The 26,481-nt window shown below is 38.4% G+C and overlaps 1 protein-coding gene across 2 annotated transcripts in view; it reads left to right on the top strand.

The window, feature by feature from the left end:
- robo3 (roundabout, axon guidance receptor, homolog 3 (Drosophila)) overlaps window positions 1–26,481 on the top strand; it is a 251,253-nt gene that overhangs the window by 58,282 nt on the left and 166,490 nt on the right. The gene's annotated exons all lie outside the window — the stretch shown is intronic.

Here is a 26,481-nt window from a genome sequence, read left to right as displayed (position 1 = left end):
ACTGTCCGAGTGGGTCGTGTACTTGGTTTTCCAAAGTATTATGTCAGTAAATACAAACCGCTCCATCTGGTTAGGCATGCATACTGTATATAAATGAAACCAGGGGAATCTTTATAGAATTTTTTTTCACGTAAGGCACATTTAATTTATTCTCAATCACAGTGTTAGATATAGCAAAATTATGTATAAAAATATGGGCGTTCTGCACAAGTCATATTTTTTATTTTATTTTATTTTTTTATTTTTTTTAAATGGCAGTTGATTCTCAATTCATTTGGTAGTCCCGCCCAATAAATACACGTGGTGGTCAAGCTAGCTCTGTTCTCAATGGGTACTAGGCACCATTTAGCCTTTTTTTTAAGAAAATATGCCCTATGCTTGTGTTGTTTTCAGCTGTACGAATCGCTTCAATCGCGAAAACGGATAAACATTTCTTCAGAGTTCCTCAGGGGGTAATTAAAATGGGAGGAAAAGTGCAAGTGGTTTTACGAAACGATGAGAAAAGGAGCAAACACTTTAGTAGAAGTGTTCACAGTATCATGTTAGACCCGCTCGACATCCATTGCTTTCGGTCCCCTAGAGGGGGGGGGTTGGCCACATATGTGGTCCTCCCCAAGGTTCTCATAGTCGTCATTGTCACCGACGTCCCACTGGGTGTGAGTTTTCCTTGCCCTTATGTGGGCCTACCGAGGATGTCGTAGTGGTTTGTGTTGTGGTTTGTGCAACCCTTTGAGACACTAGTGATTTAGGGCTATATAAGTAAACATTGATTGATTGATTGATTGATTGATTGATTGATTGATAAGCGGCGTGTGCAACAATAACAAACATAGTAAATGCGAAGTTTGATCATGGAATGCAACCTTACCCGAGCAAAAATTATGCATATTTATTGATGCCAAGTTCCTTGCACCAGTCACACAAAAATAAGTTTTAGGTCTCCATGCTGTTCCAAGTTTTCATCTGTTTTTTCATGTAGAATGGCATCTGCAGCACAATCGTTTGATATATCTGGGAACACGACCGACATAAAGCTAGATGTCACTCGACAAATCCTTTTTTTGACAAAGTATAGGGATTTATTCCATTGCATAGTTAGATTTTTTGCTCGTATTTGCCTTTTGCAAGAATATTTAGGCCTTTTTTTGTACTCAGATAGTTTGTGCTCTACTTGACGTGTACATCAGCCATCTTAGCTTTGTTGACCATCACTGCTTTTCACTTCCGGGAAGAAGTCATCCATCCATCCATCCATCCATTTTTTTAATTGATTGAATTATATTTATATAGCGCTTTTCTCAAGTGACTCAAAGCGCTTTACATAGTGACACCCAATATCTAAGTTACATTTAAACCAGTGTGGGTGGCACTGGGAGCAGGTGGGTAAAGTGTCTTGCCCAAGGACACAACGGCAGTAACTAGGATGACACAAGCGGGAATCGAACCTGCAACCCTCAAGTTGCTGGCACGGCCACTCTACCAACCGAGCTATGACGGTTGGTAGAGTGGCCGTGCGATTTCTACCGCTTATTCCGTTTGGCGTTGCGGGGGGCGCTGGTGCCTATCTCAGCTACAATCGGGCGAAAGGCAGCGTACACCCTGGACAAGTCGCCACTTCATCGCAGGGCCAACACAGATAGACAGACAACATTCACACTCACATTTGCACACTAGGGCCAATTTAGTGTTTCCAATCAACCTTTCCCAAGGTGCATGTCTTTGGAAGTGGGAGGAAACCAGAGTACCCGGAGGGAACCCACGCAGTCACAGAGAGGACATGCAAACTCCACACAGAAAGATCCCGAGCTCGGGATTGAACCCAGGACTACTCAGAACATTAGTATTGTGAGGCAGACGCACCAACCACTCTTCCACCGTGCTGCCCCATGTGTCAGAATAAAAGCAATGGGTGATGGTTGCGGTCTAAAAGGCCTAAATTTGCAAAATATTTTTTAGAAAGCTGCGGCAAAAGTTGAAATGTTTTTTGAGACTTATTTTTTTCACTAACATTGAATCAACTTGTGATTTTACTAATTTGTTGTGAATGTTTTAAATGTTCCAAAAATAATTACTGAATCAATGTTTTACTATTTTTTTTAACCTCATTAATTCAAATTCAAATTACTGTACTATTTCTACTAGATGAAGAAATTTCTCTAGAAATTGCGTGTGAATGCTCCAACTCTGAAGCTGAACTGAAATGATGGAATGTAAAACAAATGTATTAATAGTTTGAATGTTGAAATTATTTGAATGGTAAACAACTGATGCTGAACTGAAATGCTATTTGAATGTATGATAAATGTAGAAAAGGTTTTAATGTTCTAATGGTTTGAAATATTAAATGGGGTAAATGTTGAAATGGTTTGAATATTAAAAGAGCTGACGCTAAACTAAAATAGTTTAAAGTTTTGATTTGAGAGGTGAAAACAGAAGCTGTACTGAAATGTTGTTTGAAACGTGAAATGCTAAATGTTGATATAGTTGGAAAATTAAGCATACAGCAAGAGGATACAAAGTAACAGAATCTATATGTTTTTGCTCTAATTGCATTCCATTAGCCAAAATGCTGCCATAAAAAGTTAGCAAGCTAACAGGGAAATAGCTAAAATACTTAGCCGAATATTGAAATCCGTGATTTTTAGGTTAAGATGTACAAAATTAGCTAAAATGCATTTTGCTTAAACAATAGCTATGGACCAGCCAACATACATTTAAGACGGCAGCGAGAAACGTTTTCTATGTTTGTTAGGTTAAAAAGTATGAAACTAGTTAAAATTCTAGCTTTAAACGTTAGCATGCTAACATTAGCATTGTAACAGGGTATTAGCTAGCATACTTACTAGATGCGCCAGTAACAAAATCAATTATTACTACCGTATTTTCAGAACCATAGGGCAGATTGGCAATGAGCGGGTCTATTCAGTTTTATTTTCATACAAAAAGCGTACCGGATTATAAGGCAAATTAAAGGGATCATATTTTATATATATATATATATATATATATATATATATATATATATATATTTATATATAAATATGTGTTTTTCTTTTTTTTTTTTATTTCAAACACTTCCCTGTGGTCTACATACCATTTAATGGTGGTTCTTTGGTCAAAATGTTGCAAAGATTATGTTTTACAGACCGTCTTCAAGCCGCTTTCTGACAGTTGCTTCAGGATGTGCCGTTTTGTGGGCGGTCTTATTTAACTGGCTCACCTTCGACAGCGTCTTCTCCCCGTCATCTTGGTTGTAGCGGTGTAGCGCGCAAGGACTGGAGTTGAAGAAGTATTAAAAGATGGAGTTAACTCTTTTGATAATATTCACTCTTTACTTAAATCAATAACGGAGCAGCATCTCCTCATCCGTGGCTCACTAGTGCAACAACAACGCTGGAAATGGGTCCCGTGAAAAACTGTCCGACAGGTAATCACTAAAGTTCCGTGGGTGAATTATGTAAACCCACCACACAGGTAGTTTTTAGCGCTTCCATAGCGAGATATAATTAAGGCTACTTTATATTAGAAATGGCAACAGCGGAAGATGAATGCCCCATAACAATAACAGAGAGAAAAAGAAGAAGCTTATCGACTACGGACTACAATGGTGGACTTGCACACATTTTCAGGACTTACGCAGATCCCAAATACACATCAGCTGGTACCAAAAGGTAAGAAAAGTTGGTTTTGTATAATATTGCGAAACAGAACGGCAGACAATATGTCTGCTAAACGGTGCCATTTTGCAGTCCTTATACACACACCATAATAATACAGTAGCCGTAATGCGCCAACAATCCATCAAGCGTTGCGACTTCAGAGTTTACGAAAGTCGTACTTAAACATTTTGACGGATCTTTGTGCGTTGTGTGTAATATTCCATATCCTCAATGGAACTTTTAAAGTTTTTGTTTCGTTTACTGCCGTCATATTGCAGTCTACACATATCTCCTTTGTGTGACTACCATCTACTGGTCACACCTATCGTTACACCATATATCAAATAAAATGACTTCGAGGTCGGTAGGCACAACCAGAATTATTCTGTACATTAGGCGCACGGGGTTATAAAGCACACAGTCACTTTTTTAGAAATATTGAAGATTTTAAGTGCGCCTTACAGCACGAAATATACGGTAACTTTAAAATTGCAAAAGGAGCTAAAATGCGAGCATAAAATGTTAGCGTGCTAACGATAGCATGGTAACATTAGGATGCTAACGGATGAAGAGTTAGTATACTTTTAAGATGGTACCAAGTAACTGAATATATCGTTATTTGGTTAAAAAATACAAAATTAGCTAAACTGCTAGCATAAAACATATGCCTGCTAATGTTAGCATGCTAACAAGGGACCAGCGAGCATACTTCTAAGATGCTGTCAAAGAACAACATCTATGATTATTAGGTTAAAACGTACAAAATTAGCTTAGATGTTAGCATAAAACGTTAGAGTGCTAAGGTTAATATGCTAACATTACAACAGTTAGCATACTTCCAAGATGGCGCCATGTAACAAAATTCATGAGCCGAACATGTTGGTGTTAGAACCGATTGAATCGGTCCAAAAAATTGTGGGAAATGTGGAGCTTGAAAAAATTTCCCAATTATTTCGATGGAATTTTTTTGATAAATTGGAAGTTTGGGGAAATGTGGGAATTTTTGATACATAGCATACATTTCCAGAATGAGCGGAATGTGTTGACGGTGGAATGGTTTGAATCAGTTCAGAAATGTGGGAATTGTGCTAGTTGGAAAAAAATCCTATTCATTTCAATGGGAATATCCTGGTAATTTGGGAACTTCGGGAAAAGTGGGAATTTTTCAAGGTGATAAATAGCATCAATGTCATGAATGAGCTGAATCGGTTGGTGTTGTTTGAATCGGTTGAGAAATGTGGTAATGTGGAATTCCATGAATACTAGAAATTCTTTGAAAACCAGAATTAAGTATTGAACTTAGAAAAGTGTTACTTTAAACGTCCAGGCTGAATGGAATGTGTTAATGGTTGAATGGAGTTGTGGAAATAAATAAAAAATACTATTGAAAATAATCCTGTTTCAGTATGAATTTCTAGGAAATTTAGGAATTTTGGGAAAATTCAGAATTTTTGTGAAAGTGATGAATAAGCTGAATTACGAACAAGCGATAGAAAATAGATGTATGGATGTATGGTTTGTGTTGGAATTGTTTGAATCATTCAAGAAATGTTTAAGTACTAACCATTTTTATTTGAGAAATGGTTTTGCAGAATTCTGGGAATTTCGTGAAAACTGGGAATTTTTGGGGATTTAAATCCAACTTTGTTTGTTTTTCCTGACTAAGAGGATTTTTTTGACGATGCAACTGTTGAAATAGGTTGACAAATGTGAAAGGAGTAGTCAAGAAAAAAATTCCTGAATTTTTTTTGTTTGGAAAATTTGTAAGTCTGAAATTCCAGAATGAGTTGAACATGTTGAAGGTGGAATGGTTTGAATCGATTGAATAATGTAGGATTTTTGGAAGTGTAAAAAAATAGCCAATTAATTTTGAATGAGAGAAAAGTCCAGGAAATCCAGGAAGTTTTTAAAAATTGGTGACAGAGTTTGGGATTCTTGAAAAGGCCAAACATTTTAAAGTTTTAACGGATGAAAAATGTGTAAGGTGGGCAGGAAACAAGTCCTGAGCCATCTGCTCCTGCTATGAGAACACATTTAAGTACACCTGACGGGGGAAAGTCACAAATCTTTGATGTGTATTGGCAGCTGCTGACATGGACAGCCTGGTTGGCATGCCTCCAAGAGAGAAAAGCTGATGTCAGATAGCTCACCTCGTAGGCTCCATGATGACATAGCGAAAGTGAACGGTGTTGTCTGCGACCTCACAGTGAAACTTAGCTCATGCCAGGAAGGACAGGTGTGTGGAGGGTGCGAGCCTGAGTTAACAGAGCTGAGAAAGTGAGCAGAATTAGCAGACAGTGCAGTCTTTGCATCTGTTTTCTCTAACATTCAGGTTGCTTTGTTTGGCTTTCAATGTTTGGGGCTCAAAATATACACAACCAAAACAATAAATAAAATGGCTAAAGAAAGTATTGACAAACAAAGTTGAACTTTGATATTGAACATGTAGGTAGAGGAAGAGTTGTACATTACTTAAAGGCCTACTGAAACCCACTACTACCGACCACGCAGTCTGATAGTTTATATATCAATGATGAAATATTAACATTGCAACACATGCCAATACGGCCGGTTTAGTTTACTAAATTACAATTTTAAATTTCCCGCGGAGTTTCTTGTTGAAAACGTCGCGGAATGATGACGCGTGCGCATGACATCATGGACCGTCAGGAAATATTAGCGCAGCACTATTTGCGACTAAAAGTCGTCTCTTTTCATCGCGCAATTAAACAGTATTCTGGACATCTGTGTTGCTGAATCTTTTGCAATTTGTTCAATTAATAATGGAGAAGTCAAAGTACAAAGATGGAGTTGGGAAGCTTTAGCCTTTAGCCGCACAAACACATGGTGAATCCTTGTTCAAAATTCCCGGAGGTGGAGCTTTACTATGAAGCAGAGCGGTCAAGCGAACATGGTTCCCGACCACTTGTCAACCGGCAGGTTTCGGTGAGAATATTGTGGTAAAATGTCGCCTCTTACCGGAGATCTGTGGAGTTTGTGCCGTCCTTGTATCTGCCGTCAACTTCCCTCAGACACTGGCCTCAAGACACCCGTGGACACACCCCTCCGACTATCAGGTACTATTTAATCTCACTAAAACACTAGCAACACAATAGAAAGATAAGGGATTCCCCAGAATTATCCTAGTAAATGTGTCTAAAAACACCTGAATCCGTCCTTATGCAATCGCCTTTTTTTTTTTTTACTTTATTTATTTATTTTTATTTCCTTCGCTATCAATATCATCATCCACGAATCTTTCATCCTCGCTCAAATTAAAGGGGAAATTGTCGTTTTCTCGATCCGAATAGCTCTTGCTGCTGGAGGCTCCCATTAAAAACAATGTGATCCTTTATTTTTTTCTCTTTGTATCCCCTCCTGCTCCGGCCCGGCTGCACCAAATGATAATATAAATACATTTAATAAAGTCAAATTCAAATAACGCAACAAGAGAAGTATCCTACACTTCTCTTTTGTAAAGTAAATCTGAACAGCCGATATGGGCATCTAAATCAACTATATCAGTGGTCCCCAACCACCGGGCCATGGCCCGATTGGTACCGGGCCGCAGAAGAAGTTTTTATTTAAAAAAAAAAAAAATAGTTTTTTTTTTTTTATTAAATCAACATAAAATCACAATATACACTTACAATTTGTGCACCAACAACAAAAAAACCCCTTTTTCGTGACAAAAACGTCCCTTTTTCATGACAAAGAAGAAAAAACAAAACAAAACAAAAAAAGTCCAACTCTTAATTACTGATTCCGATATCAACCGATACCGATGTATAAAGTTGTGGAATTAACACATTATTATGCCTAATTTTGTTGTGATGCCCCGCTGGATGCAATAAACAATGTAACAAGGTTTTCCAAAATAAATCAACTCAAGTTATTGAAATAAATGCCAACATGGCACTGCCATATTTTATTGAAGTCACAAAGTGCATTGTTTTTTTTAACATGCCTCAAAACAGCAGCTTGGAATTTGGGACATGCTGTCCCTGAGAGAGAATAAGGAGGTTGAGGTAGGCTTGGTATAGGTGGGGGGTTTTTATTGTAGCGCCCCGGAAGAGTTGGTGCCGCAAGGGGTTCTCGGTATTTGTTCTGTTGTGTTTATGTTGTGTTACGGTGCGGATGTTCTCCCGAAATGTGTTTGTCATTCTTGTTTGGTGTAGGTTCACAAGTGGCGCATATTTGTAACAGTGTTAAAGTTGTTTATATGGCCACCCTCAGTGTGACCTGTATGGCTGTTGACCAAGCCTACCTGGTGGAAAAGTTTGAGCGTAACACTGCTAGTCTGCAGAATGAGGTGGACATGTATGTTTAATTGAAAAGCAGCTGGAAGGAAATACTGTAAAAGTCTAATCAATGGTGTACAATATTTTCACATTACTTCATAAAAGTACTGTTGTTGTAGTACATTAAATTGTTTTGTTTTTCATGTGTTGTCATTTATTGCCTTAACGTTTGTTTTTCTTTTTTAAAGGCATTTTACATTGTGGTGTTTTGAGGGTGGCAAACACGGATTAAACTGATTAAATTAATTCCAGTGGTTGACGTTTTCTGAGCAATATGAGTTTTTATGTACGAACAGAACTAATTTAACTCATATCCCGTGGTTTTCTGTATTTCCAAACCCATTTCTACACTTAGATTCACACAATATTCAGGTTAAGCCATATATTTCCTTTAAGTTATGTTTGCAAACAAAATAATTAAGAATATTATGGTTTTCCATTTTGATCTGCATATTTTGAAACTAAATGTACTCATACCCGGGCTACCACAGTGTTAAAATGGGGCATGCGTGTGAATGATTACATGTTGGTTCAGAGGCATCCATTGTCTTTAGTAACCCGTTTGAAGTTGTGTCAAAGATGTGTTACGACATTAGCCGTGATTGGGCCACAGGGTCAGCTGAGGGCATCACAGGGCAGCAGTGGAAAAGAAGAGGGCTTCGCTTGCCTCACAATGGGCTTTTTGCAATTCACAGTGAACCTCTTACCCCATTGCTATGGGGCGCACGACATCCGCCATTACTAGATTAAAGTAATCCTCTTTACAATGGCAGACAATTGCTTTATTAGCTGACCACACACAGGATCTTCGACCACCTCTGTAATGGTATTGTTGCAGGGGGCCCCAGGGTTCTTGAAGGGTGGGTTGTCATTGTTTTTATGGCTCTTTTTCGAGGAATGCCATGCATTCATTATTTCACCAACCCCTTTCCTTGTATATTTTTTAAACTAGCTGTACTCAGTCTTGTAAGGAAGAGAGGTTTATTTTTATGGTGTACAATGTAGGGGTTACAGTACATGTATTGCAGAAAGGAATTGGAGGGTCTGGTTGATGAAAAAATACTTAAAATGGCAACATGGCATCATAACTATATTAATCATGATGTCACATGGTGGGTTAAACATGCTGCTGCATTGTAGATACATTTTCATATATTATATATTGCTGTTGGTTTCAATTGAAGGTTGTGAATACAGGCTTGTTTGTAATAGGCTGGCGTTGAATGCACAAGTCTTAAACATTTTCAGTGTTGCAAGAGTTGGAACAGTCTGGTACCTTGCTCTAGGGCAGTGGTTCTCAAATGGGAGTACGCGTACCCCTAGGGGTACTTGAAGGTATGCTAAGGGGTACGTGAGATTTTTTTTAAATATTCTAAAAACAGCAACAATTCAAAAATCATTTTAAAATATATTTATTGAATAATACTTCAACAAAATATGGATGTAAGTTCATAAACTATGAAAAGAAATGCAACAACGCAATATTCATTGTTGACAGCTAGATTTTTTGTGGACATGTTCCATAAATATCCCGAAAGGGAATAAGCGGTAGAAAATGGATGGATGGATGGATGTTTAGAATTAAGTTCATGAATCGAGATGGATCTCTATTACAATCCTCAAAGAGGGCACTTTAAGTTGATGATTACCTCGATGTGTAGAAATCTTTATTTATAATTGAAACACTTGTTTATTTTTCAACAAGTTTTTAGTTATTTTCATACCTTTTTTTCCAAATAGTTAAAGAAAGACCACTACAATTGAGCAATATTTTGTACTGTTATACAATTCAATAAATCAGAAACTGATAACATAGCGCTGCATTTTACTTCTTTATCTCTTTTTTTCAACCAAAAATGTTTTTCTCTGATTAGGGGGTACTCGAATAAAACAAATGTTCACAGGGGGTACATCACTGATAAAAGGTTGAGAACCACTGCTCTAGGGTATGTTGACTGTTCTTGGAAGCAATAGGGCTTCTCTCCAGCAGCTGGCCCCGATTCTGCAGATTTATTCGAGGTGTTTTCAAGCCTTTCATTCCTCAGGCCAAGTCTTTACTGAATGAGTCACACACATACTAATGCAACAAAATGTTGTTCCTGTCTGTACTGTAAAGTTAAAATTTGAATGACAATAAAAAGAAGTCTAAGTCTCTAAGTCTAAGTCTATACTTGACATTGCCTCATGCACTGTTACATGATTATCAGAAGTGTAACGATTGATCGATATATCAATTTAGAGTGCTAAGTTTTAAGTATATTGATCTGTGCTTGGCAAGTTTGCCTCCCAAGAAAAAGGTATAGATCCAATTTGGTGTTAAAAGGTAACCGATTGATTTTATCGACTCTTCAAAAAGGAAAACATTTGATTAAAAAAACGTCAGAGCTTATACAAAGTTTAGCACTTGTAATAATAACGATTTTAAACGTCAAGTCTATTTTCCAATCTCTGACATTATCAAAAGAAAAATGGAGAATATTTACTGTGGTCAGGAAAGGCCATAACAAACGCCACAAGACAATAATGTAATATCTGTGACATGTGTGTCTGTCATTCTATTTAAATATTTTTTCAATAAAAGGTCCTCTATTCCGCCAATAAAACTAACCACCCAAAAAGCGCCAACAATGATTCATTTAGATTTTATGACTTAAAAATTTACCAAACATTAATGGTAATGGTAATATAAGCGCTAAGGAAGACAAAATATTTATTCCGGTGCTTTGGCCGTGGAAGTCTATTTTAGATTATAAATTATGCCTCTCACCTGGATAGTAGAAAGACAAGGACGTATTCCGACAAGTTGGTACCCTTTAACGACCAATGTAGACCAGGAAATGGTGAGAACGACACAAAAAGAAGTTTGGTTTCCCTATTTTTTGCGAGGATGACAAGAAATTCTTCATTTAAATGAGAATATAACAATATTCTATCAGTCGGCATGCTAATGACAGCAGACATTGTAAAGCAAGTGATGTATTTTTATGTTTGTTGGCTCTCATGAAGTCTGCAGTGAGTAGAAATCAGTGCTGTTGTTGGGAAAAAAAGCGTTTTGGAAATTAATGTGTTACGTATGCTTAAAACTACAAAAATATGTGTGAGTGTGAATGTTGTTTATCTGTGTTGGCCCTGCGATGGGTGGTGACTTGTCCAGGGTGTACGCCGCTTTCCGCCCGATTGTAGCTGAGATAGGCACCAGCGCCCCCCTGTGACCCCATAGGGAATAAGCGGTAGAAAAAGGAAGGATGGATGTAAATACTAAATGTTATTATAAATGTGGCCATTACTACATTACTTATATAATCACAGTATATATATAAAACCTTAATGGAGGTGTTTGGATGTTTTTTTAAGGGCTTTATAGGCAGAATTGAGCGACTCCCATAGCCTCTATTGTGAGTGGACTTTTGATCGCATTTAATTACTATTTAGAATGCATAAAAACGAAAAACATATTTGTTTTTGTCTTACACAATGATTGGGAATGATAGGCAAAATTCCAAAACAGTGCAGTTACACATTAAGAGGTGGTGCAGTTTAGGTGTTTGCTCAGTGTCTAAAAGTGTGTTTTGACTCCCTGAGTTTGTTACCGCTTGTTAAAAAAAGTGTCTGAGAGTTCCTCCTTCTCCACTGCGGGGAATTTTTAATATCATAACTTACAGCTCCAACACGATTGCAATCGTCACAATAAACACAAACAATACTACACATACATATAGCTGCAACGCAACCTTAAACCAGATAAGACCAGGCCGACACAGTGGAAGTCACAGCAGTTCCAATTACTGCGGCTCACAGATTCACATAGCACAAGGAGAAGTCATTTCAAAAGAAATAAATACATAGAAGAGATGGATGAAGGAGGCTATGGAAATTAGGAAGTGAGTTGCCAACACCATCAACAGGGATGAGGAGACACGAGGGCGCAGAAATTATACTGCATGGCTGGGTCAGGGAACTATATTTAGCAGGTAAATCTACTCCTAAAATGTTGGTCAGTGTACTTTTACTGAAAATTGTTTCAATGTTTAAAATGTCAGCAAATAACGTTTCTTCTTGTCACTTTAACTTAAAGTGTTGGTTGCACTTTATTCAAATAAGATGTGAACGCATTGGCCATTAATTGTTGTTTACTTGCTTCTTTGTATCCATAATTCATTTATACCTAATTCCTTTACAAGAAGTAAAAGGAATATAGAAATATAGGAAAATTTACCTGTAGTGTCCAGTATTCACTATTTGTTCCACAGTCTCACTGCTTGATTTGTTTTTCTAGGAAGTTACTGAATCGATTTCAACTCACTGTATCGTTTTGTATCGTATTGTTCTAAAAAAATTATATTGTCCTTGAATCGTGTCAACAACCACAAATATTGAATGGAATTAAATTGTTGTTAAAACAAATCACTAGACCCCTAATGATTATCAGTCTCTGTAAAGGTACTGTTGCAATTTGACACATTATATTTTGGGGCAATTAGGTTATTGTATTTAAAAAATGTGTAATGTTTCTCGTAGTATAAGTACTAAATTTAACAGCATGCAGCCATTGAGAGAGTCCCCAACCTTGGAGGAAAACAGGAGAGCCGTCTTGTCATTAGGCGCTGACAACAGAACCTGCAATGAAGTCTGAAGTCGTAGTGCAATTCCAACCATCCATCCATTTCTACCGCTTGTCCAACCCAAAAATCTGATACCAAGTAATTATACCAAGTATAATATCATTATTTGATTGATGCAACAGTGGTTTGATTAATATTTTATATTTAGTCATTTTTGTTATTGTTTACAAACTCAGGAAATAAGTCCATGGACTCAGGGGGGCATTATGGGTGAAAACCAAAGGATTTAAATAAGAGCCATTTGTAGGATTTAACATGCAATTAATATTGTTACACAGCCATTCTATGTTTGTATGATTAGAACTGTGATAAAAAAAACATTTACTAATTCGATGGTCTTAGGAAATGTTAACTAAAGTGTTAAGTAATGGACCATACGGCCAATGCTGCTCCTGTAACTACTTGGTATTGGATCAATACCCACATCTGTAGTATCACCCAAAACTAATATATCCAACCAATAGAAAAATAAATGCTGACTACATTTTAACAGAAGTGTAGATAGAACCATTTTACTTCAGAAATTAACCAGATTTTAACAGTAAATTAGCAAGTAGATTAATTAATAGCTTTGAGAATTAATACAACTGGAAATGGTGCAATAAATTACGGACCATGTCTGCATACAAATTAGAAACATTTGTAGCCCCTTTTGAAATGTTTCTATTAAAATTTGCACACCAATAATATATTGTGATTTAGATTTAAGACCATACAGTCCATCCCTTTTGTAAAATTCTATGTTGCGTCCTATAGTCTTTTACTGTAAGTGTTTTACTTATTAGACACTTGCTGTTTGGTTGTAATGTACATCTTAGTTGTAGTTTACCAAATGTCTGAGGTATGAAATCGCCTTCTAAAATCGCTTATGCTAATAGAATGTATTTGGCAAAGGTAATGTAATTTATCATCAAGCCAACGACTTTTGGAAACAAGGGAGCTTTACTTTATGTTAACATTGCAAATGGTACCATACGTTTGGCTAGGGCCTCTCTGAGTGCTGCTTAGGTGATTGTTTCCTCGCAAAGTGTTTGAGCCAGTGTTTAGTCTGTAACCAGACGTGACTTCACAAGCAACCAAGGTATCCAAATATAGCGCTGTTTGATTTCACGTGAATCGATACCTGGCAGTACCGACAGTATTTGATTGGTGCCTATAAAAGTATCGAATTCACTACCCATCCCTAGTTAGTGACGTACAAACCCCGTTTCCATATGAGTTGGGAAATTGTGTTAGATGTAAATATAAATGGAATACAAAGATTTGCAAATCCTTTTCAACCCCTATTCACTACAAAGACAAGATATTTGATGTTCAAACTCATAAACTTTTATTTTTTTTTGCAAATGATAATTAACTTAGAATTTCATGGCTGCAACATGTGCCAAAGTAGTTGGGAAAGGGCATGTTCACCACTGTGTTACATCACCTTTTCTTTTAACAACACTCAATAAACGTTTGGGAACTGAGGAATTGTTGAAGCTTTGAAAGTGGAATTCTTTCCCATTCTTGTTTTATGTAGAGCTTCAGTCTTTCAACAGTCCGGGGCCTCCGCTGTCGTATTTTACTCTTCATAATGCGCCACACATTTTCGATGGGAGACAGGTTTGGACTGCAGGTGGGCCAGGAAAGTACCCGCACTCTTTTACTACGAAGCCACGCTGTTGTAAAGCGTGACTTGACATTGTCTTGCTGAAATAAACAGGGGCGTCCATGATAGTGCTGCTTGGATGTCAACATATGTTGCTACAAAACCCGTATGCCCATGCCTTGGGCACTAATCACAGACTCTGGCTTTTGAACTTTGCGCCTATAACAATCCGGATGGTTATTTTCCTCTTTGTTCTGGAGGACACCACGTCCACAGTTTCCAAATATAATTTGAAATATGAACTTGTCAGACCACAGAACACTTTTCCACTTAGCATCAGTCCCTCTTAGATGAGCTCTGGCCCAGCAAAGCCAGCGGCGTTTCTGGGTGTTGTTAATAAATTGGCTTTACTTTGCCGAGTAGAGTTTTAACTTGCACTTACAGATGTAGCGACCAACTGTTGTTACTGACAGTGGTTTTATGAAATGTTCCTGAGCCTATCTTTTACACACCGATGTCGGTTTTTGATGCAGTACCGCCTGAGGGATCCAAGGTCCGTAATATCATTGCTTACGTGCAGCGATTTTTCCAGATTCTCTGAACCTTTTGATAATTTTACGGACCGTAGATGGTAAAATCCCTAAATTCCTTGCAATAGCTCATTGAGAAATGTTGTTTTAAAACTGTTCGACAATTTGCTTACAAATTAGTGACCCTCGCCCCATCCTTGTTTGTGAATTACTTAGCATTTCATGGAAGCTGCTTTTATACCCAATCATGGCACCCACCTTTTCTCAATTAGCCTGCACACCTGTGAGATGTTCCAAATATGTGTTTGATGAGCATTCCTCAACTTTATCAGTATGTTTTGCCACCTTTCCAACTTCTATGTCACGTGTTGCTGGTATCAAATTCTAAAGTTAATGATTATTTGAAAAAAACAAAAAAGGTTTATCAGTTTGAACATCAAATATGTTGTCTTTGTAGCATATTCAACTGAATATGGGTTGAAAATTATTTGCAAATCATTGTATTCCGTTTATATTTACATCTAACACAATTTCCCAACTCATATGGAAACAGGGTTTGTATGTTGCTGTAGAGGAGTGATCACGTGGTGCTTTTTATGTTGATACCACTCCATGTATGATGGGAAAAACAATAGATTTAATGGATGCAAAGTTTCCATTCTACAATGTTTATACATACTGTATCGCAACATGAAAAACAACTATTCCTTTGGATTGGCTGAGATTTCCTGAATGATAGCCCAACAAAAGTAGATTGATATACGGTATACATTTGGCACAGTACTCTTAACACAGTGCTTGCAAGTTGGCCTGGACATAATTTACTTGTGGATTTTTCATGTGCCATTTGTTTGATTACACACAGGCATGCATGCACACGCACGCACTCACGCACATGCACACTCACACACACACATTCACACACGCACTCGCGCGCACACACACACACACACACACACACACACACACACACACACACACACACACCCACACACACACACCTCTTCCTTTCCCTCTAGTGTTTTTGTGGCTGATAATGAGAGCCTCCTGTCCACTTCTGCATGTGGGGCCCACAGTCATATCGACTGCAATCTGTGCAGCTGCCAAGTAATCCCCCCAACAACTCCACCTCTTCATCCACCGAAGACCCCCCACTCCTCCCTCCCAACAGGCTTGGGTGTGACAGGACACTGCAGTGCGGCCAGGCTGTGCCATTTATGAGCTCTTACGAAGCCATGAGACGTCACACCTTGATAGATAACCTCATCAATTCCACCCAGTCATTGCTGCGAGGTGGATGGCGGTGCCTAATATTTTATCACTTATTGCAATTTCACACAGTATTTTACACGGACGGATGATGATTAACCAGTTTAACGCTTTGTAAACAGGATCAGAGTATGGCATGAAAATTAAATTGAATGTTGCCTGATGATTATGTGGCTGGAAGTGGTTTAATCTATGCTAATAGCAGGCTTAGCATCTGCTTGTAATGCATCACATTGACTTGTAGCAGTAATTTTATTATTCGAGCCAGTGGTGAATAATTGCTTTTCTTGAGGTTCGGTGGGAGAATTGGGGTTTTGCACAGCGGGTATTTTCTGTTAACCTGCTGGCGTTCGATCAATTTAGCCTACAAGCCTCTATGTGTGAACGAAACTGACTGTAATGTGAACTTCACTTCAATGGCTGTTCGTTTCTGTCAGAAAAGATACAACGTTCTCTGTTGACTGCCGGGATCCTTTCGCCCTCACATGTTGGGTTTGCTTATTTGGCAACTACACGGGAATTATTTTTAGTGCTCCTGTTTCAAGCTTTTAGGACCAGCCTTTCAGCTACCAGACAGGATGGGTGTGGGGCTGCATGTGTAAGCGTGGGGGATTGGTTGGTTGGGGTCGGGACAGCTGTGGATGCAAAATGAGTATGAGTGGACCAGCCGACAGACAAAAGAAAATGGAGTACATTTGAAGTGAAAGACATTGACGGCTGATGAGTGTGGACTCCAGAGGGTTAAATCATAAGGCGGGCCAGGACCAAGAAGGTGACCCTTCTGGACTACTAGACGGAGTAATTGAAATCTGATTCACATTCATTTATTTTATCGCAGGCTCAATTTCACTTTTGCCTCTATAAGCCTTTCCAGAGCGTTAACCATGCTACTCTTGGGGATTGCATTGCAGTATCACTAAAAAATAGCGGTATAATGATACAGTTTGGTACAGAGGTGTACTGATTTCCCGCGTTTTGAGCGAAGGAAGTATTTTTCTCTCTCATTGTTAAAGTCTTCACCAATATTTTCTAAGGTTTTGTTTTTTCAATATAGTCTAGCAGAGGTTTTGGGCGATATGGCCTGAAATCTATTTTTGTGTATATTATTTGTCAACTAAATTTTTGTCAACTAACCATTTTAAAAGGGGTTACAAAAACTCTTAAGTTGGATGCTGATATATGTGGTATCACTACTATTTGTATTATTTTTTCAAAACTATTAAAAATGTACTTGCTAATTTTTTATTAATATTAGGTTTATTTCAGTAACATCGTGGGTTCCCTCGGGGTACTCCGGCTTCCTCCCAACTCCAAAGACATGTACCTGGGGATAGGTTGATTGGCAACACTAAATGGTCCCTAGTGTGTGAATGTGAGTGTGAATGTTGTCCGTCTATCTGTGTTGGCCCTGCGATGAGGTGGCGACTTGTCCACTTGTCCGCCTACCACGTGACTGCAGCTGAGATAGGCTTCAGCGACCCCAAAAAGGGACAAGCGGTATAGGTCGGTTAGTAGAGTGGCCTTGCCAGCAACTTGAGGGTTCCAGGTTCGAGCCCCACTTCCTCCATCCTAGTCACTGCCGTTGTGTCCTTGGGCAAGACACTTCACCACCTGCTCCCAGTGCCACCCACACTGGTTTAAATGTAACTTAGATATTGGATTTTCACTATGTAAAGCACTTTGAGCCAAAAGCACTATACAAAATATAATTCACACAAAAATATAATTCACAAGCGGTAGGAAATGGATTGATGGATTAAATTTGTGATAACAATCATAATCAGACAAAAACACAAGATGGTGGTGTAACAATATCAATTCCAAATATATAAAATGTTCTCTTATTCCCTTTTTTACATGTAATATTTTAAACATCAAGTCGATAACTAAACTAAATAACTAAACATAAGCAAAAACCTCTACTGACTCTTTAAAACATTAGGTTGTTTTTTTTGTTTTCTATCAGTGTCCAGGGACTTAAAGTATTTTGTAAGTTTGTAAACAATAACAAAATGACAAAAAAAAATGTTGTGATAATAAAACAATATTGATCTAATAACTGCAGTATTGACCACATACTGTATACTTGGTATTGTTACGGTCGATATTTGTATCAATCCGCTCACCCCTGATAACATGCAAAGGTTTTAGTTTAGTGATTTATTATGGCTTCCTTTATTTTCCTACATCCTGTATTGATAATGACACTTGCAAGAAGCCTTTTTTTCTGCCATGAAGGCGAGGATTTGTGACTAATTAAAAGCGGATTTGCACTATGGAAGGACATTAGGTGCTATCAAGGACGCTACATTGCGTGGAAGATGCATTTGTTCGCTTGTTGCTGTTAAATTTGCACGTGCATTATCACAACATGACCATAGTAATAATACAAGTTGTATTACCAACTTTGCCTTAGTTGGTTTTCTAAGGTTTTGTTAATCATTTAATTTTCTAATTTTATAAGATGGAAAATACACACACACACACACACACACACACACACACACACACACACACACACACACACACACACACACACACACACACACACACACACACACACACACACACACACATCCCAATAATTAGTTGCCAGTACATGCCAAACAGTAATTTCACTGATCTGTTACACCCCAAATAGATATTGTTTTAAATCTGTTTGAATGTGGGTGAGGAGCACAGACATTGGTCTCATTGTGAGCCCCTTTTCTTTCCTAAAACCCCCTCTAGACCCTCCCAACGACAATATCCTGTGTAGGCCGTTTCATCATGGTGCAATACTTGATAGGGATCAGAGGGTGTCCACTCGGGATAATGACAAAGGCTGCTGTTTAGTCAGCTCCTGATAGGGGCCTCTGTTGGGACCAAGGGCCCTGGACTGATATTGCTTTGATAGAATAGGTATTCTTGTGGGACTTAAAGGGTGCATGGTAAAGGAGCAACAGGGAAGTATGTCCTTATTTTGGTGAGTGGTGAAAGCTAAATCTGATTGTTTTGTGTTGGGACAGGGTGTACCTGTAAGGGAGTGACAGATGAGCAACACAATCCCCTCCAACCTAAGAACATTGTTGATTCCCCCTCAGAACATCTATTTAACTCTGCCAGTAAAGGGAGTCTTTGACGACCATATAATGAATATTTATACTTTGGGGGTTGTGGGGCACTGTCAAGCATGTATGTGCGCTTTATCTTTCTGTCTGTCTGCGTACATCCTTTCCAAAGTATGGTAAATACAGTAGAACCTGTTTAAGTCTGTTTTGTTAATGTCAACAACTATTGGTGCCTGAAAAAATTGTTTCGAATCAGATTGCTATTTTTATTCATTGTATTTGTAAGTAAATTCAACATTTTTAAGAATCGATTTTCTTTAAATGCAATGTTTTGGTGACGAGGAGCGTTTTTAGCCTCGGACCTGTTTTGAAAATGTTTAATTATAATTTTTCATACCAAATGAGATTTTGCAAGAATGGTTTGAATCGAGAATTTAATCTGTATCAAATTGTAACACCAAGAATCAGAATCGAATTGAATCATGAGTTGGTTTAAGAGTAACATACCTAAAAAAACCCTCTGCCGTGTTACTCTTGTTATTAAAAAAAAGACCCAGCTGAAGCTGACATCAACATACATTCATGCAATTACTTTTAAGTTTTAATTTTTCTAAAAATCGGTAGATTTTGGTTGACATGTTGATTATTAATGGTTATTAGTATAGTACCGCGATACTAATGAGTCATATTCGGTACTATACCACCTCTACAAAGTACCGGTCCCCCCCCGTCCCGTCGTGTCATGCAGACGAGCATGTTCGAATAACCAAAGATAAAGGTAAAGGTATAAATCTGAAACACCCTCAGGAAGATAATACATACTAGCAGCTAGTATGTATCCGCAGTCAGCAGTGTAATAACACTAGATCACCAAACCTTGTCTCTATGATGACTAGTAAAGTACATTTATTTCAAGTATTATCCCTGTAGGATGAGTGATAGCTAAACATACTTCACTACACACCGCAGCACCCTGGATTTATAACATTGAATGTGCCACAAGTGGTCTATAGTTAACAAAGTCAAGTCAAGATTTCATTACGTCCAATCATTAATTATTAAGACGATCATCTTATCTCTGAACACACTCCACACATGTGAATGACGGGCATAAATAGTCAACAGCCATACATGTCACACTAAGGGTGGCCGTATGAACAGCGCTAACACGGTCATAAAGCTGTGCCATATAGTGAAACCACACTAAACAACAATGACAAGCATATTTTGGGAGAATATTTGCACCGTAACACAACATAAACACTACAGAACAAATTCACAGAATTCCCTGCAGCAACCACTCTTCCGGGACACTACAATATAAACAAACGCCATTGGTGGATCTACACCTGACATCCACTGTAATGATTCCAAGTACAATAGCGTATCTTGTCGATACCACTATGATTACATTGATATTTTTTAGCATCACAAAAACTTATTTTGTTTAAAAAAAAATTACATTATGTTTATAAACTCAGGAAATATGTCCCTGGACACATGAGGACTTTGAATATGACCAATGTATGATCCTGTAACTACTTGGTATCGGATTGATACCCACATTTGTGGTATCATCCAAAACTAAAACAACAGAAGAATTAGTGATTATTACATTTTAACAGAAGTGTAGATAGAACATCTTGAAACAGAAAAAAAGAAGATATTAACAGTTAATGAACAGGTCGATTATTAATTAATGTTCTACCACTTTTCCTTAATAATTTCGACAAAATAATAGAATGGAAAATGACACAATGTGTAACTGCTTATGTCAGCAGCAGCTAAATTAGGAGTCTTTGTTTACTTACTACTACAAGACAAGTTGTCTAGTATGTTCACTATTTTATTTAAGGACCAACTTGCAATAAGAAACATATGTTTAATGTACCATAAGATTTTTTGATAAAATTAAGCCAATTATGAAAAATGTTGTGGTCCCCTTTATTTACAAAAGTACTGGTACCTGTACCAAAATATAGGTATCTGGACAACGCTAGTTGGTATGGCAATGCAATGTTAATTTCATGTTAATTGTTAAGCTGTGTTAAAACCTAGTCATGTTGATAGGTTTGCAATGTAGTGAGTCACAGGGACCCACAGTGACTTGAGTGGATCCCTGGGAAATTCAATGGGTCCTCAATAAAATAAAATACAAATCTTAATTTAAGTGAACTCCTTTCATTATAGTATAGTATGATATGATATTGGTCATAATCAACGTTTACATTGATTCCAAACTTTTCTGAAATTCCATTGATTTCAGTCTACAAAATTATCTTTTGAATGCAAACGTAGCTCAACTATTGTTAAAATCATTATCTTTTCCCCCTCATGTTATTCTGTATGCTGATGAAAGCACAGTGTATAGCCCAGTGGTGGGGATTATTCCGGTTTTAACGAAAGGGGTTTTAGAAAAGGGTCAGAGTGCACCCACTTGATATGGGCCCCAAGAGTCTCATGGGTAATTGTCAGTGCCTAATAAACTTTCCCCCCTCCTTTCACCCAGATGTAGGGAGTGTGCAGGGCAGGATGTGAAAGATCAGAGACCCTTGGAGCCATGATCTTGGAATGGTGCGTGGGAGGTCATTGGGCTCGCTTCTCATCCTTGTGGCATGATAATGCAGTCCCGGGGTGTAACAAGCAGCCAATTTCCCTCCTTATATTGCATGACATTACAGGTTCCTTCTACATACACACAGTGAGGCTTTTGTCATCTTCTGTGAATGGTGATTAGGATAAATATAGACTTGGACTACAGATGAGGTCTGGGGGGTGGTAAGGCATCTCATTGCAGCATTGTAGGACCAGTAGGATTTAGAACATTTCAAACATTGTGTAAAGTCATAACTCCCCAAATACTTTCACAAGCATGGCAATTTACGCACTGAGCTTTTTCAAGCAGGAATAAGGGAGCAATGTCATAGAAACCGATCCATTGGTTTGAATCCAAAGTGTCTTAGACCAGACATATAGCCTACAGGCCTTTGTGGCTTTGGCCTCCTAGTCGACTGGTGCTGTCAGTAACTCCAACCGTGACTACAAAATAACTCTCTATAGCTTTAATCCAAAAAGTTACGGAGTTTAGGAGAATGGAATGGAAGGGGAAAATCCCATGCCTTCAGGTATCAGATGTAAAATGGAGTGTGGACGTATGAATCTGGAAATAAAAAGGGATGTAACTACACTTAAATGCCGCAGGAATGGACTCCAACTGAATAATTTTACGCTTTCTGATTTGAAAGTGGCTTCCTTATGTGAATGGGCTTGATTTATATGTTGTACAAATTTGAGTGCAGACCTGGTTGTTACTTCACAGTGAAATGTATTTATGCAATTGGTAGGGGAATCTGTGTATGTGTCATCTTTAATAATTAATTTACCTTGAGTGTGTATGAGCTACAAATACTAGATTATAATGTGATGAGCATATAATAACATACGATTACTGTGATGGTTGTTTAGTCAACGACTATCTTAACGATTAGTCGATTAATCGAATAATGAAACGAAAAACATATTTAAAGGCTCAAATCTTTTCATTGTGTTTTAAATGCATCTTAAGTTATTTTAGGCATGTGCTTACAAACAATAAGATGACTATACCATTCGTAAATAATAATTTGTACTGCAACTGTGCTGTTCACTCAGCTGTTATAATAATTAAAATGACTACCATATTTTTCAGACTATAAAGCACATTTAAAATTCTTTAATTTTCTGAAAAATTGACAGTGTGCCTTAAAACCCAGCGGGCCTATTATACGGAAAAATTCTGGTTGAGAGGAGCCAGATGAGGTGGTTCGGGCATCTGGTCAGGATGCCACCCGAACGCCTCCCTAGGGATGTGTTTAGGGCACGTCCAGCTGGTAGGAGGCCACGGGGAAGACCCAGGACACGTTGGAAAGACTATGTCTCCCGGCTGGCCTGGGAACGCCTCGGGATCCCCCGGGAAGAGCTAGACGAAGTGGCTGGAGATAGGGAAGTCTGGGCTTCCCTGCTTAGGCTGCTGCCCCCGCGACCCGACCTCGGATAAGCGGAAGATGATGGATGGATGGATGGATTCTGGTTGTGCTTACTGACCTCAAATCTGTTTTATTTGGCACATGGTGTAATGATAAGTGTGACCAGGAGTCACATGTAGACTGCTAGATGAGGCCAGTAAACAACACCAAAACTTTAAATCTTGCACTGAAAATATAGAACATTACACAAGGTGCTCAAAAATCTGTCAAAATGTTTTAATACGACTGTGGTAAGCTATGAAGCCGCACCGCTTGATGGATTGTCAGAGCATTACGGCTACAATAGTCAGACGTACTGTGATTCAACATACTGGTAATATTATGGTGTGTGTATATGGACCACAAAATGGTACATAATAGCAGTCATATTATTTGGCTTTTTGTTTCGCAATATCATGCAAAACCACCTTTCCTTACCTTCTGGTACCTGCTGATGTGTATTTGGGATCTGCATAAGTCCTGAAAATTTCAACGCGTCCACCTTTCTAGTTCTTGGAATACCGAAGTCGATAAGCTTCTTTTTCTATCTTCTTGTTATGGGGCATTGATCCTTCACTGTTGCCATTTCTAATACAAAGTAGCCTAAAGTTCTAACTTATATCTGTCAGTAGAATCGCTATGGAAGCGCTAAAAACTACTTGTGTGTGTAGTGGGTTTACATAATTCACCCACGGAACGTGGTCGCCCGGTTTTTCCCAGGACACATTTCCGGCGTTGCTGTTGCACTCATGAGCCACGGAAAAGGAGATGCTGCTCCATTATTGATTTAAAGGGGAACATTATCACCAGACCTATGTAAGTGTCAATATATACCTTGATGTTGCAGAAAAAAGACCATATGTTTTTTTAACCGATTTTTGAACTCTTAAAGGGTGAATTTGGCGATTGAAACGCCTTTCAATTGTTCGGTGTCGGAGCAATGACCTTTCACCCGTGACGTCACAACAGGAAGCAATCCGCCATTTTCTCAAACACATTACACACACCAAGTCAAATCAGCTCTGTTATTTTCCGTTTTTTCTCCGTACCTTGGAGACATTATGCCTCGTTGGTGTGTTGTCGAAGGGTGTAACAACACGAAAAGAGACGGATTCAAGTTGACTTACGTGGAGTGTGCTAATCAGACATATCAATGGTCACGGCATGCTAATCAATGCTAACATGCTGTTTAGGCTAGGCATCATTATGCCTCATTTGTAGCTATATTTTAGGGGTGGTATTGCTCGGTTGGTAGAGCGGCCGTGCCAGCAACTTGAGGGTTGCAGGTTCGAATCCCGCTTCCGCCATCATAGTCACTGACATTGTGTCCTTGGGCAAGACACTTTACCCACCTGCTCCCAGTGTCACCCACACTGGTTTGAATGTAAAAAAAAAAAGTGATATTGGGTTTCACTATGTAAAGCGCGTTGAGGCACTAGAGAAAAAGCGCTATATAAATATAATTCACTTCACTTCACTATTTGCATCCAGCCTTTCCCTCCACCCACATTTAATGCCAAACAAACACATACCAATTGACAGATTCAAGTTGCACCAGTTGTCAAAAGATGCGAAAGTCCCTCGTTTGTTCTGTTCTGTCGTAGCATCGCTACCGACAATAGCGATGCTACGACAGAGATGTGTGGATATCCTGAGACACTCAAAGCAGATGCATTTCCAACGATAAAGTCAACAAACTCACAAGGGTGAGTTTTGTTGATGTTATTGACTTATGTGCTAATCAGACATATTTGCGCACGGCATGACTGCAAGCTAATCGATGCCAACATGCTATTTAGGCTAGCTGCATGTACATATTGCATCATTATGCCTCATTTGTAGCTATATTTGCATCCAACCTTTCCCTCCACCCACATTTAATGCCAAACAAACACATACCAATCGACGGATTCAAGTTGCACCAGTTGTCAAAAGATGTAATCGTTGGTTAGAAGGCGATCGCCAAATTCGTCCTCGTTGCCGTTGTCTGTCATGATATGGCTCAATAGCTTCCGTTTCTTCTTCAATTTCGTTTTCGCTATCTGCCTCCACACTCCAACCATCCGTTTCAATATATGCGTAATCTGTTGAATCGCTTAAGCCGCTGAAATCCGAGTCTGAATCCAAGCTAATGTCGCTATGTCTTTGTGTTCTATCCGCCATGTTTATTTGTATTGGCATCACGCAGTGACGTCACAGGAAAATGGACGGGTGAATGTAGCGATGGTGAAAATCAGGCACTTTGAAGCAGTTTTTTGAGATATTGCGTGATGGGTAAAATTTTGAAAAAAACTTAGAAAAATAAAATACGCCACTGGGAACTGATTTATATTGGTTTTAACCCTTCTGAAATTGCGATAATGTTCCCCTTTAAGTAAAGTCTGAATGTCATTAAAACAGTTAGCTCCTTCTTCAACTCCAATCCTTGCACACTATACCGCTACAACAAAGATGACGCGGAGAAGATGCTGGCGAAGTGATGCCACGTAAATAAAACTGCCCACAAAACGGTGCATCCTTAAGCGACTGTCAGAAAGCGACTTGAAGATGGTCTGTAAAACATAATCTATGCAAGATTTTGACCAAAGAACCACCATACCATGTTATGTAGACCACAATCATAATACAACCCCTTTAATGCGATTTATAATCCGGTGCGCCTTTTGTATGAAAATACACCTGAATAGACCCGATCAATATAATCCGGTGTGCCCGAGGGTCCGAAAAATACGGTAATAGTATGTTGTCTATTTAAAAGAAAGAAAAGGCAAAGTGCTAAACATTTGTTTATGTATTAAAAAACAATTGAAATAGCAGCGATGAAAATGAACGAGAAAACACAAAAGGTAACTTCCTCTAAAAGAAAAACATTTTGTGATGACGTTTAAAAAACTGTAGACTGGTATATTGACTATTGATTACCTCTTGGCAGTTTTAGCAGTCTAACAGACTCAATGTGTAGAATTATATCTTTGATTGATTCTTAAAATTTTGGCTGTTTAATAAATGGTATTTTTAATCTTATAATACATTTGCTGTATGTGTGTGCGTGTGCGCACGCGTGATTTGCGTTTGTTATTGTGCCCTTTTTACTTCACTGCATAGTGACGCTGTTTTAAGACATACTTCAATTGATGTAGACAAAGTTTACTTGGCTGACTTTGGCTAAAATGATAGTTAGTTACTTTTCACACCTTTGTTATACATTTGTTAGCTAGCTAGCTGTGCCTGCATCCAACCTCCAAATGTCTAACATCATGTCTCCACTTTAAATGCTTGCGTATCACAGATGTACCATCATAAAAACCAGGTCCGTTTTGCAAAATGAGCAAGGTGTTTACGTATGTTTTTAACAAGAATAAGAGGACATGTCTTCACACTTTTCATGTTATCACTGGCGATGTTTTGCAAGTGACCTGCCTCCTTCAGAAAAAACAGCAAATGATGACGTCATG

The sequence above is a fragment of the Nerophis ophidion genome, linkage group LG04 (genome assembly GCF_033978795.1).
Source record: "Nerophis ophidion isolate RoL-2023_Sa linkage group LG04, RoL_Noph_v1.0, whole genome shotgun sequence".
Lineage (NCBI taxonomy): Eukaryota > Metazoa > Chordata > Actinopteri > Syngnathiformes > Syngnathidae > Nerophis > Nerophis ophidion.
The sequence above is the reverse complement of the archived record's forward strand: the minus strand, read 5'-3'. Positions and strand labels throughout refer to the sequence as shown.